This window comes from Haliotis rufescens, unplaced genomic scaffold (assembly GCF_023055435.1).
Source record: "Haliotis rufescens isolate VD_foot unplaced genomic scaffold, xgHalRufe1.0.p SCAF_12, whole genome shotgun sequence".
In the NCBI taxonomy this organism is placed as follows: Eukaryota; Metazoa; Mollusca; class Gastropoda; order Lepetellida; family Haliotidae; genus Haliotis; species Haliotis rufescens.
In genome coordinates, this window is record NW_025963802.1 from 30,137,100 (window position 1) to 30,150,366 (window position 13,267).

The 13,267-nt window shown below is 38.9% G+C and overlaps 1 protein-coding gene across 1 annotated transcript in view; it reads left to right on the plus strand.

Annotated features, from left to right (window-relative positions):
* The window catches only part of LOC124118066 (probable G-protein coupled receptor 83), a 74,583-nt gene that overhangs the window by 35,828 nt on the left and 25,488 nt on the right, over window positions 1–13,267 (plus strand). Inside the window, exon 2 of the mRNA XM_048393522.1 lies at window positions 10,149–10,407. The gene's annotated coding sequence lies outside the window, so the exon portion shown is untranslated. The remainder of the gene's footprint in view (window positions 1–10,148; window positions 10,408–13,267) is intronic.

Here is a 13,267-nt window from a genome sequence, read left to right on the forward strand (position 1 = left end):
TCTGTTTGATTCCGCTTTCTACATTTGTCATTCTTAATATAGACTTTGCCCTTCTTGTTCTGATACATTAGATTTCTCTTTGCTTTCGTAACTGTCGACTTTATATCTAATGCTTCTTCAGTTGCTATCACAACAATTGGGTGCCTTCATTTACTCTCCTTTCTCTCCATCCGTGTTATCGCCATCCTTATCTTTCAACCCATTTCTCAATAGGGTAGAAACCGTATTCTTTGTGAGGGTCGAGTTGATGATCTCCTGTCAACTGGCAAGTTCTTCACAACGAAATCTGTGTCTCGTTGTGATTACATGACCCTAATTACCCCCTCTTTTACACTTTAGCACAACCAACTGTTCAGATCATCGATCATGATCAAGTGAATGTGATCACGACTTTGTCTTTATACACGTACTTTGTCTCTTATCAACGACTCTGTCGATTCTGGCAGCTAACCTCTCTTCTATAAAACTTCTATTTCAGTGTATTAACATTTTGGAACATTGAATGCCCATCACGCGTGAGACTGAGAAACTAGATTTAAGTTCTATAATTTCTTCTTTGGAAATTGGCTCACCATTATCGTTTAGTGATTGAGTCTGTACTTTGTGTGGGTCTCTGCTGTTGTTAAAGTGACATGTGCCCTCGCCTCACTGGGTGTGTTGTTCAAATGTACCACCCGACTCGATGATCACAGGGGAGGATTTTCTTTAAGCTTTCTTGGTAGTTTACTTTCATGCCACTCACATTGCGTTCTCGTGAGCTTCCCCGAGACATTGGTAATCTTGTCTTCCCAACTACTTGATGAGAAGTTTCACATGACTTGAAAAAGTCAATGAACTTAATACAGCTTGACAATTTGTCGACTGATACTCAAGGGAGCTAACTCATGCATGATAGACAACAGTTAGTGCTAGAACTACCCATCTCAGAAAGAGCACGTGCAGCGGTTAAGTTATCTCAAAGGAACAACGTTGAAATAACGTCTGTCCCTGACTACATACTATGTACCGTTCTCCAAATATCCCTTGGGCCATAAATATATGGTCGTAAAAAAAAGTGGCCGTCGATTTGCCGGCAACGGTCAAATCTTCCGTGTCTCAACCACTAATTGTATTTAAAAGTTTCTGATAATTTCCGAGGTGTATTACGCTTCAATTTTGAGACTACATATGCAAAAAATGGAAGCGAAATTTCATCACATAACATCAACGTTTACGTGTTGTTACTCCAGCCTTACAATAGAAACACAACCAGCAAAGCAAAACAAGCAAAAACAATCAATGCCCCTCAACAATGGATGCCGACTTTTATATGAAGCCTGCATCATAGATGGTACACTCACTCACTCACTCACTCACTCACTCACTCACTCACTCACTCACTCACTCACTCACAGAGATGGTTGCTATTATTAGTGGGCACTATACATGTACAGATGGTTGTTATAATGTATGTGTTTGACAGAGATGGTTGCTATTATTAGTGGGTACTATACAGATGGTTGTTATAAGGTGTGTGTTTGACAGAGATGGTTGTTATTATAAGTGGGCACTATACATGTACAGATGGTTGTTATAAGGTATGTGTTTGAGAGAGATGGTTGTTATTACTTATGTATGCTATACAGATGGTTGTTATGATGTATGTGTTTGACAGAGATGGTTGTTATCACTTATGTATACTAAACAGATGGTTGTTATAATGTACGTGTTTGACAGAGATGGTTGTTATTACTTATGTATACTATACAGATGGTTGTTATAATGTATGTGTTTGACAGAGATGGTTGTTATTACTTATGTATACTATACAGATGGATGTTATAATGTACGTGTTTGACAGAGATGGTTGCTATTATTAGTGGGTACTATACAGATGGTTGTTATAATATATGTGTTTGACAGAGATGGTTGTTATTACTTATGTATACTATACAGATGGTTGTTATAATGTACGTGTTTGACAGAGATGGTTGCTATTATTAGTGGGCAGTATACATGTACAGATGGTTGTTATAATGTATGTGTTTGACAGAGATGGTTGCTATTATTAGTGGGTACTATACAGATGGTTGTTATAAGGTGTGTGTTTGACAGAGATGGTTGTTATTATAAGTGGGCACTATACATGTACAGATGGTTGTTATAAGGTATGTGTTTGAGAGAGATGGTTGTTATTACTTATGTATGCTATACAGATGGTTGTTATGATGTATGTGTTTGACAGAGATGGTTGTTATCACTTATGTATACTAAACAGATGGTTGTTATAATGTACGTGTTTGACAGAGATGGTTGTTATTACTTATGTATACTATACAGATGGTTGTTATAATGTATGTGTTTGACAGAGATGGTTGTTATTACTTATGTATACTATACAGATGGATGTTATAATGTACGTGTTTGACAGAGATGGTTGCTATTATTAGTGGGTACTATACAGATGGTTGTTATAATATATGTGTTTGACAGAGATGGTTGTTATTACTTATGTATACTATACAGATGGTTGTTATAATGTATGTGTTTGACAGAGATGGTTGCTATTATTTGTGTATACTATACAGATGGTTGTTATAATGTATGCGTTTGACAGAGATGGTTGCTATTATTTGTGTATACCATACAGATAGTTGTTACAATGTATTCATATGGCAGAGATGGTTGTTATTATTAGTGTATACTATACAGATAGTTGTTACAATGTATTCATATGGCAGACATGGTTGTTATTATTAGTGGGTACTATACAGATGGTTGTTATAACATATTCATATGGCTGAGGTGGTTGTTATTATTAGTGGGCACTATACAGATGGTTGTTACAATGTATTCATATGGCTGAGATGGTTGTTATTATTAGTGGGTACTATACAAAGGGTTGTTATAAATAAATGTTTTCATATGACATAGCTGTGTGTAATAGTGTATGCGCACATGTACTGGGCAGTGGATGTGATGACCCAGGCAAACTAGTCGATCACAACACGAGCACAGATCCACGTCGTCGAGGTACGATGAGCTAGGTTACACAACGGAACCATTGAGTCCGGAATTTTAGCGGCTCTTACAGCAAGCACGGGGTGCCATTCTGGAATCACCACGGTGAATCTCCACGGTATGGAAACAGGTTGAAAAATATGTGTTGAGAACCTCATTATCTCACACCGGAAATCAAGTATATCCCCTCCATTGTGTACGTGGTGATTATTAGTGTCGCTCTAACGAGGGTGGTCGGCGTGACATGTTAAAGTATTCGCTGCTGTATCTGCTAGTCAACAACCTCATGGTAATCCTGTTATGATTTACCATTATTACAAAATGCCTGTGGTTATGAAATAATGATCACAAACCGACGGTGAAAGGGAATTCAAAGTGTATACTCATAGAATCCACTCAAGTATGAGGACGCTCGTACAGTATCATTGATAACAATGTCTAGAGCTATCAAACATGGAGACCACCACTGATTGTTTTCAGGAGGAGATAAGTATTTCCCGTCACAAAGTGTGGTGTGTCCAATACATTGAATGAGTAATCATTATAATGGTAAAAGCTCAAAATATAACTTCAGATAAAATTGAAACCTAAATTTATCATATTACTCATCCGGATAGGACTTGATATCTCTTCCATCAAAGGAATTTGTTCTTCATATTAAAAAGTATGAATACCTTGTTGCCAATTTTCTCGTCTTCAAAATTAACGACACATCGATTTCAATTCAATTTCGACCAGAGAAAAAGATCGTATCACGATCCGAACGAAACCGATCGCGACTCAATCGCAATCATGAAATGGAGCGATTGCGACCCGACCGGGATCCGATCCGAGAGGACGTTAGTTTTGTAAGGGTTGTGTACCAAGTAGCAATGTAACTGTGTCTAACAATCGGTATGTGAAGGCGATATTAATGATGGGTCAGATGTACCATATACCCTGAAATGTACATGTTTCTTTTATTTATAAAAGATTACGGATAAAACAAATGACTTCGTGCCATATTGACGAAACCAAGAACCGGCTCTCAAATCGTGATATGTTATTTATTTGGAATTCGCAATTCCGGCTGGTAATTTCCCATCTCTAGATATCATTTCATACAAGATGCAGAGGACAGGCAGACATGGCCAGGTACGAGGCTATATGGACGGCGCCCTGTTGAAGATGTCCTATTTGTCACATCATTGTAACTGAGAAGATTCATTCTTCTTACTGCGTAAGATTTCATTTCCTTCTGACAGGAACACGATTATTCCACTGTTTAGACTCTCATAAAATATATTTACAAAATTTGTGTGTTTTGTTTTTCGCGGTTCTGTTTGACTGATGTGGAATCAATAATGAATGCTATTTTACATTAACTTTTGAAATGGGAACCACTTTCCCAGTGCACCAACTTGCAACATTTGAAACAGTGTCTAAAACAGTATCGGGAACGCCCTTGTATCGGACTGCCATTTCATTACGAGGGCCTCTATCATGAACCATCAATATATCAATTAAAGAAACTATGCAAAGGAGAAGATTTTGTTGCTTGTTTTTATTGCATTCATGATATCACCGAACGTCTATTACGTCGCTCGGTCTGAACTCCATAACCTCGATCGTGTAAATCTGCAGAAATAAGAGCCGTAAGAGCGTGATCTATTATATACATTTACAGGAAAGAAATGATTATTTGAAGTGGCAGATGGCAAATGGAGGTTTCTGATATAGACAAAATTGTCATTTCTGTGCTGAAACACCAGCTACGTACAATTCTGTCCTCAGTTTCCTTTGCCCTGCATTTGGTTAACCTTTATCGCGGACCTACATTACGGTCATATACATTTCCAAATACATCCACTTTTAATACTATAACTGTGATAAGAACTCCTCGTTTAACTTTAAATTCTCACTCACTCACTCACTCACTCACTCACTCACTCACTCACTCACTCACTCACTCACTCACTCACTCACTCACTCACTCACTCACTCACTCACTGTAATCTTTAGTTTGGACTTTGATGATTTTATTCAACCCGTAAACGAAGCGACCAGCAAGCACGACCTATATTACTTTCAGTGACAATTGTACTTTAAAAGATTGTTCATTGTTTATGTCTATATCTTAGGTCTCTTTTGGAAACATAATCCTTTACATATCATGTCGCCATGTTAAATCAGCCTATTGCTGAATCAACATAAAATTATCCCAGCCCTCATTCCGTGTCCACCTCACACAAGTAACTCACTGTCTAACCGAATTAATATAAACTGATAAATATACAATCATTATGTATTGATAATCGTACCGAAACCTAGCCTAGTGAAGCCTTTGTATTGTGCGACTAAGCGTCTGAGGCTTAACTTCCGAGGTTTCAATCTGACATACCTGTCGTCCAGAATAATCCCACTAGTTGTAAATTACAGTACAGACAGTAAGGTAATGCGTGTGTTCTTAATGTAACTAAACGTACTGTAGTTGTTTGGGTCTCCTTCGTGACAGCCTCATAATATACTAGTATACGAGGTTTCGGTCACTGGGTACGTCGAATCTTCATTATTAGATTGAATTCACATGATGGACAGGTGAAATTGTGCTAAAGGCGATAAATTATGCAGATCCATATCGTCGAAAGAGGGCCCTTGTCATTCGTCATTTTAAGTGTCTAAAGCTGTTTAAAACTGTTTCAGATATTTTCTGTATCAGGTGAAGCGGTGAAATTGAGGTTTCAGATTATTGCTCTTTTATTGCGACGTGCATGTACGTGGCTGCTTATACTAGTCCGGACTGAAGCCGATTTTATAGTACTAGCCCACTGAGATACCATGCCGCAGTTTAGCATGAATACCCCACTCAGACACAGTATACTGACTCCGAGCCGACCAGTCCTTGTGTTATCCCCTTAATGCCGAACGCCAGACAGGGTACCATCAAATACCATCTTTTAACGTCTTTTTGACGCGGCAGGGGATCGAACCCGGACTTTCCGCTCTCCGGGCGGACGCTCTTCCACTGCACCACACACACACGTTCATGCGCATCGCTATATGAGTCGTTAATTTGGACGCGACGTTAAATCCCATTTCAGCTCACCATGTTTCTGTGTAAAAGATATACTTTGTTAAGGGGCCAGATATAATCCTTGTCTTTAAAGCGATGCCCGTTACCAAATCACTTAGAACGTTGCCCACCGTTAGTTTAGGACCAACGTGTAACACTTTGGTCTAGTTCTAAATATACTAAGCGGCATACTTGTGTACAGGTAAATGAAATACAAAGACACATACGAATCACAGAGACACTGGTCATAAAAGATCTTCGTTTTGATTTTTTTCCCAGACAAACTTAACTTTTGGCGTTTCGGTAAATATAACATTCCGCCCAAGTAAAATAAAACATATTTCCCACTTTGATAATACACTTCGTCATTGATCATGCTTCTTTAAAATGCCACTTAAAGATATCGCTTAAATGTCTTGAAGTGGTTCATATGTCCATAAACGTGACAAGTGTCATAGCGAGTGCCACTCTCAATATAGCTGGATAGTGTTTCCACAAAAAAAGGAAGGCCAGCGTCACTCTTAATATGAAATGAGGCGTTTTATTTTACCAAAAAGACAAGGGATTATTAAGTTATATGACAGATAAAAAGGGTGGTCGAACATATCCAAACGAAAGTCTTGCTGAGAGTCAAATTAACTAGGGTCAACACCTGGTGTTATCGCTTTAAGATTTAAAGTGATTCGTGAACGTGATCTTGGTGGCAGCAGGGGTGGCCCAGTATTCTTTGTAGCCGCACTTCGTTGTGCAGATTTGCCACGCTTGGATGTACCAGATCATGGGTTCTAATCTTAGATTCTCGCTGATTCTGCTTCTAGGTTTTCAGCATCAATCCGTGCTTGTTGGTTTCACCAAAGGGGTAAGACCTGCATCACCCGGGCTTTTTCCACACACCAAGCTGACACCAGTGCTATAAATGAAAAACTGCCAAAAAAGCATTAAACTATACTCACTCATCATTATTTTACATACAGTGAGTAAATGAACTGTTAACATGCCTCAAACGGTTTATTGGCTCTATCAAAATGTCTCGGCGATATAGAAAAAAACATGTGGGAAAAATGTCGTACTAGGCAATATTGTACACAAAATGTGGGGTGCTATTTCGAATTGTACCAGGTGAACAATGTATTGACTTGCCTTTGCATGTGTTTGTGATGGGTGCCACCGGTGGGGCAGCATACGATCACCTGTTCGCGAACACCTGGTATCATAACTTTCTGACAACGATTCATAAACACATGACATAGTCGGAATCGTACAATCGACAAGGTTTCTTATGCTTTTATTTACATGTGGGGACATGAAGGTAGAAGTCGCTCCAACATGAAGCTAACACGCCGTTACTGTTCAAAGCGACGTTGAGCCCAACTCACTTACTATAAACTAGTGTTATGCTTTCAAGTATGTTCCTTTCTTCGGACAAATCTTGATACACCCACACGAATATCCATTATCATCTACGATAGGTTACAACAAAGGAACCTGCTGCGCGTGACGATATCCAAATAGAACGCATGGTTAAGTCCACGTACGCCCATGTTGAGGGTCAACAGAAACAATTATCTTGAAAGTTAGAGCTCCGACTTAATTCAAGAAAAGATATATCATGGTTCACGAAAACGTGGTTTGAATAATGATATTTATTCTGCGTAACACGTTGAAAATTAGCATTTGCTTTCTTTAAACATGGCAAATTTGAGGTTTTTCGTGTTTGTTGATGTGTTGTTGATATGTAAATGTGTTTGGTCGAGTGACAATTAACATGGAAGGCAACCTCGTGGGCTTAATGTGAAACAAGCAATCAGTTGAATGGGAAGACTCATGTAAATTGTGTCATGGCTCACTTGAGGTTAATGTTGTTGAAATTACTTTCTAAACCTCAGTGCTTCACACATTATTCTCCAACAGACATGAAATAGGAAGCTTTCAGAAGTGCTGATTCAGTGTCTAAACAATTTCGAGAGCAAGACAATGTTAACCAATATCTGGTATTGGTTAATGTGGCACCATATTTTGTTCCGCAATAGTCTCTTAAAGATTTAATTAAATGAATCTAACAAAGTGTGTGTCATGACCCCCTTATTCTTTGAATAAAATCCGAATATTTGGCAGCATCAATATTGATGAAATGCCACCTCAGCCTGAAGTCGATTGTTTGCTTTTTAGGGGAAGTTGCAGGATTGGCCAGGGGATGTCATGGGATATGTAGGCGACAGTAAGAGATTGTCCATAGAATAGACTTTGTCGTGAAGGAAATATCACTTATTAGACTACCGAGGGCTACACATCCATCAGTATCCGAATTATTAGTTTCCAAGAACAACTCGTTTTCAGTTGGCTGTATTGTGTCCATGGACTGGTTTCATCGACATTACCTTGTAACTAATCTTCTATATATTGTTTATTGCGAAAAAACGTCATTATATTAACCATTTGGGCACGGATTGCAATGAATATATTTTCAAAACCTCTCAGTACATTCTGCACGGATGATCCATAATTCCATGCAAGGTATTCTCTAAGTGTGCTTTCTATTGCCACCCAGAGGAAGGATACGCTCACCTTTTCGCGAACACATGGCATTATCATGATCACTACTTGATAGTGATTCATGAACACATGCTCATGATAAAGTAGGGATCGTACAATCGACTCTGCTTTCGGAAAGATTCTTATGAATATGGTCGCTTTTGTTATTATTAATTATTGATGATAAATGTTATCCAGATTCGGCCTGATCAGGCATGGTAAACGTCTAAGACTTGCATCACCAGTATAGGATGTTTTGAAAAATATGTATTCAGCTCCACCTTTCACAGAAATGGATTGCGTGTTTTGACGCATTAAGTATTGACTGAAAATATATCCTGTCTCGAACACGAACCACACCTCCCCGATCCCCACTCCCGTGAATATTAAATTATCGGTCCTGAAACAACATACAGCAAAACCAAAGGTAAAATATGTTCGTTCACGGGGGTTATATAAACAGCGTTGGTGTAGTTTCATGTGTACTAAAATCAACGTTATCATTGAGATAGGATATATGTGGGCTGTATTTGTATTTGTGGGCAACGGATTGTTATTTGCATTTTCATTCACTCTGGACGTCTTCTCTATATACCAGTACGACTATTTTACTGTTTTGTAAATTATAATCTATAATCAACTGTGGCACTTGGAGAGCTGTTCTAGATCTTGTTTTCTTAAACACCTTTTAGGTGCCATCTCTTGGATTAAAACATATCTCCTAGCTGTACATGGTTTAAGAAAATTGAGAAGTGTTTAAATGAAATGGCACATTGTTGATTTTCTGGACGGCATCAATGATTGAGGAATGGGTTGATAGTTGAACTCATCACACTAATCCTGTTAGTTATATGAATTCACACAGCGGAATGTGTTCGAGGGAGAATTTCTTTTTTACACAGAACAAAATGGAATACTGCAAAAGACTGCCAAAGTTCCATTTACCGAAAGTTTACAACGACGGAACTGGAACTTAACGACGATATTTAATCTTAAGATCACTGTGCAAAAACACACACGTATTCCTAAATTACGCTTTGGGTAGAACGAACGTTTTTGGAACTGTTAACTGTGAAAGTTCATACCATTCATCGACTCTTCGCTACGAGACTCCAGTTTGTACAAATAGTGAAGGAGCTCATGATCAGACTGAGCAGACATGTATAACAAAGCTGTAGCTTACAGAACTCATCGTGACAGTCTTCTGATTCCTCGACGTGGCAATGGTATTTACTGAGAGGTTACTGGGAGTAAACTATCAAATGTCATGTTTTTAAAGGCAGTTTAACTAGAAGGTTTATCACTAGAAGGTTATATATATATATATTAGATTTCCTTTTCCATCTTTCTTTCCCAGGTGAATGAAATTATTTCATCCCTCATATGCTTTTGTGGGAAAATTGAAATATGTCATTGCTTTTAAAAATGAAAAGTATTTATTGAATAACATACATTTGTCATTAAGATAAGTAATAATTTTTAAGTATTATTATTTTGACATGTATATCGTCAAATATTCTGGATAGATCGATCAATGATTCTTAAACATAACATTTTATTACAGTTTTTAGGTGTTCGGTTGGCAACACTCCACGGTGCATCCTCAAGCCATTGAGACGCCCACCAGTGCACTTCAGTGTGCAGGCTAAAGACATCGCCTCAATGGCAGTGTGAACAGTGCGCCTGATCAGTCATAATGGACATATGACAGGTACTTGCTGTACATGAGACAGAGCATGTGTACCACTGCATGTCGCAGTTAGACTTGTGCCGTGTTTCTGGTCAGCGGTGTTTCTAGGATAGGATAACGCATCAGCTTACATGTGAGTACGTGGCATATTAAGTATATTGAGTATGTATTCTTTGTGTGCGTTGGTTTATCGGTTAATGGGTAAACGAAAACCGTACAGGAGTACACTGCACTATTTTTGTTGTCTTCCGTCATGTATGACTGGAATATTGCTAAAAGTGGCGCACAACCATTCCCCGAGGCTAAAATGTGTACCTTCAGTTTACATGGAAGTAACTATCTATGTTCGAAGGATTTTCCACATTCCACACAGGATAGGGGTCAGGTGGTTGCAAATTCATTTCTTACCCTGTTCTTCATTGAACCAATTTATATTTATACAAAATTACCCAGCCACAGATTACTTTTTACAAACTATTGTAGGAACGAGTGATGGTTACGTGTATGTAGATATAATAAAATTTAACAACAGTTCTTTCAATTTTCAATTACATTAAAAACAAACTCGGTGTACTTTCTTTTGCCCCTCGGTTTATGTTTATAATTGACGTGAACATTTAGTAACAATTATGTTGACTACTCCGTATCATGCCGTGTTCGCAGTAAAATACCCAGGGTAGAACAATTGATGATTCCTAAACACCAGCTTTTATAATCGATGTGAGGTAACCAAATGGATACCGCTGATCAATAGCAGACAACGAAATCACGTAAGAATAACGATTGTTTCGATATATGTAGCGACGTGAACAGAAACTATTGTTGACCCGAGGAATTAACTAGCCAAATTACCACACTGTTGGTTACCGGAAGGAAAGAAACATGATTAGATGAAACGTCACACTGTTGATTATCTGGTCCCAAAGGGAATTAACCAGATAAGATATCATTGTCGATTATCTGACGAAAAGAGAAGGAATATCACACCATCGATTTTCTCAACCAAAGAGAACAAACAAGTCAAACAATTACCCTGTTGGTTATCTGACCCAAAGGGAATAAATAAGACAAAATACAACACTGTTGATTTTCTGACCTAGAATTAGACAAAATACTAAATTAACTGGCCATACTATATGCTATCCCTGGTTATAATGCCACCCTGTTTATAAGCACTCACACACGCACGCACGCACGCACGCACCCACGCACGCACGGTTTGTATCGACCTACACGCTATGCCACTTCAGATTAAACAGCGGTCGACGTGTATAATGACTTGTATAGACTAGCGCGAAATAGATGGAAACGTTTCGAATGTGTTCCGAAAAGAGGAATCGTTGTTGAATACGTTGAAGTAGTAAATTGGACATGCAGTCTTGAATCGTTTTCCTTTCATTGCATGATCATATTAATACATACCCATGTCATTTGAAACATTCTCGACGTTGCATAAATGCAATAAGATCTACTTAAAGAAATAAGCATTAATGGTGATGTTTATTTGTAATCGGAATACATGTACTTTTACTGATAAAGAATAATACGTGACAATACAGGAGCAAAAGGGAATGGTACAATTGTCCATGCGCCTTTGTTTAAAATTTATATTTATAAAAAACTTACTCCCGGGAAGCTCTGCCTTGTCAAACCCACCCAGAACTTTTCGGAGAATGTGAATACTCCCCAAAACTGCAGCCTTCTGCATTACCCAGATTGTCATAAGGGCTGTATTCCTGGTAGCAAACCCGGGAACTCTCCCGATGTCAGTCAACAGATTGGGAGGTACCAAACCTAAGGCACCGAGAACAATGGGGAGTCGGACAACTTGGTACTTGGGATGCAAGCGTGACCTTTCGAAAGCGAGCTCTGCATATTTGCCATGTTTTTCCTCAATCTTGTCAATCACATAACTGTCAAAAGGGACAGAAAATTCAATGATATGAATGATTTCATTGGATTTATCAAAAAGGACAAGATCAGGTTTGTTGGCCTGAATATGTCTGAGGCTGTATACGGGCCTATTCCAAAGGATTTTGTATTTATCATTTTCCATGACGCCCTTTACATATTCCGGGTCATACCATGGGTGGACCTCTGTGCCAAAACCACAAGCATGGCAAAGACGGTAATAAAATGATCGAGCCACTTCATCATGTCGCTTAAGATACTGTGTCCATGCCAAAGTTGGGCATCCACTAACAACGTGTTGGACAGTCTCATTAAATTATTATTATTATTATTTACAGATTAAAATAAAAAATGCAGCAAAGAGGGTTTGGGTGATCCTGGCACAGTCAGGCCGGTTAGGCTCATCATCAGCTCAGGGCCCTTGCCCCCTCTACACGCAGCCCAGACAGCGAATGGGACTTCTCCCAGGAAGCGCTGCCTACTCAAACCCACCCAGAACTTTTTGGAGAATGTGAAGACTCCCCAACACTGCAGCCTTCTGCATTACCCAGATTGTCATGAGGGCTGTATTCCTGGTAGCAAACCCGGGTACTCTCCCAATGTCAGTCAACAGATTGGGAGGTACCAAACCTACGGCACCGATAACAAAGGGGAGTCGGACAACTTGGTACTTGGGATGCAAGCGTGACCTTTCGAAAGTGAAGTCCGCATATTTGCCATGTTTTTCCTCAAACTTGTCAATCACATTAGTGTCAAAGGGGACAGAAAATCCAATGATACAAATGATTTCATTGGATTTATAAAAAAGGACAACATCAGGTTTGTTGGCCTGGATACGTCTGAGGCTGTAAATGGGCCTATTTCAAAGGATTTTGTATTGATCATTTTCCATGACGCCCTCTACATATTCCGGGTCATACCATGGGTGGACCTCTGTGCCAAAACCACAAGCATGGCGAATACGGTAATGAAAGCATCGAGCCATTCCATCATTTGGATACTGTGTTTGTTTTAAAGCTGGGCATCCACTGCCAATGTGTTGGATAGTATCATTAAATTCATTACACATTCTACATATCATG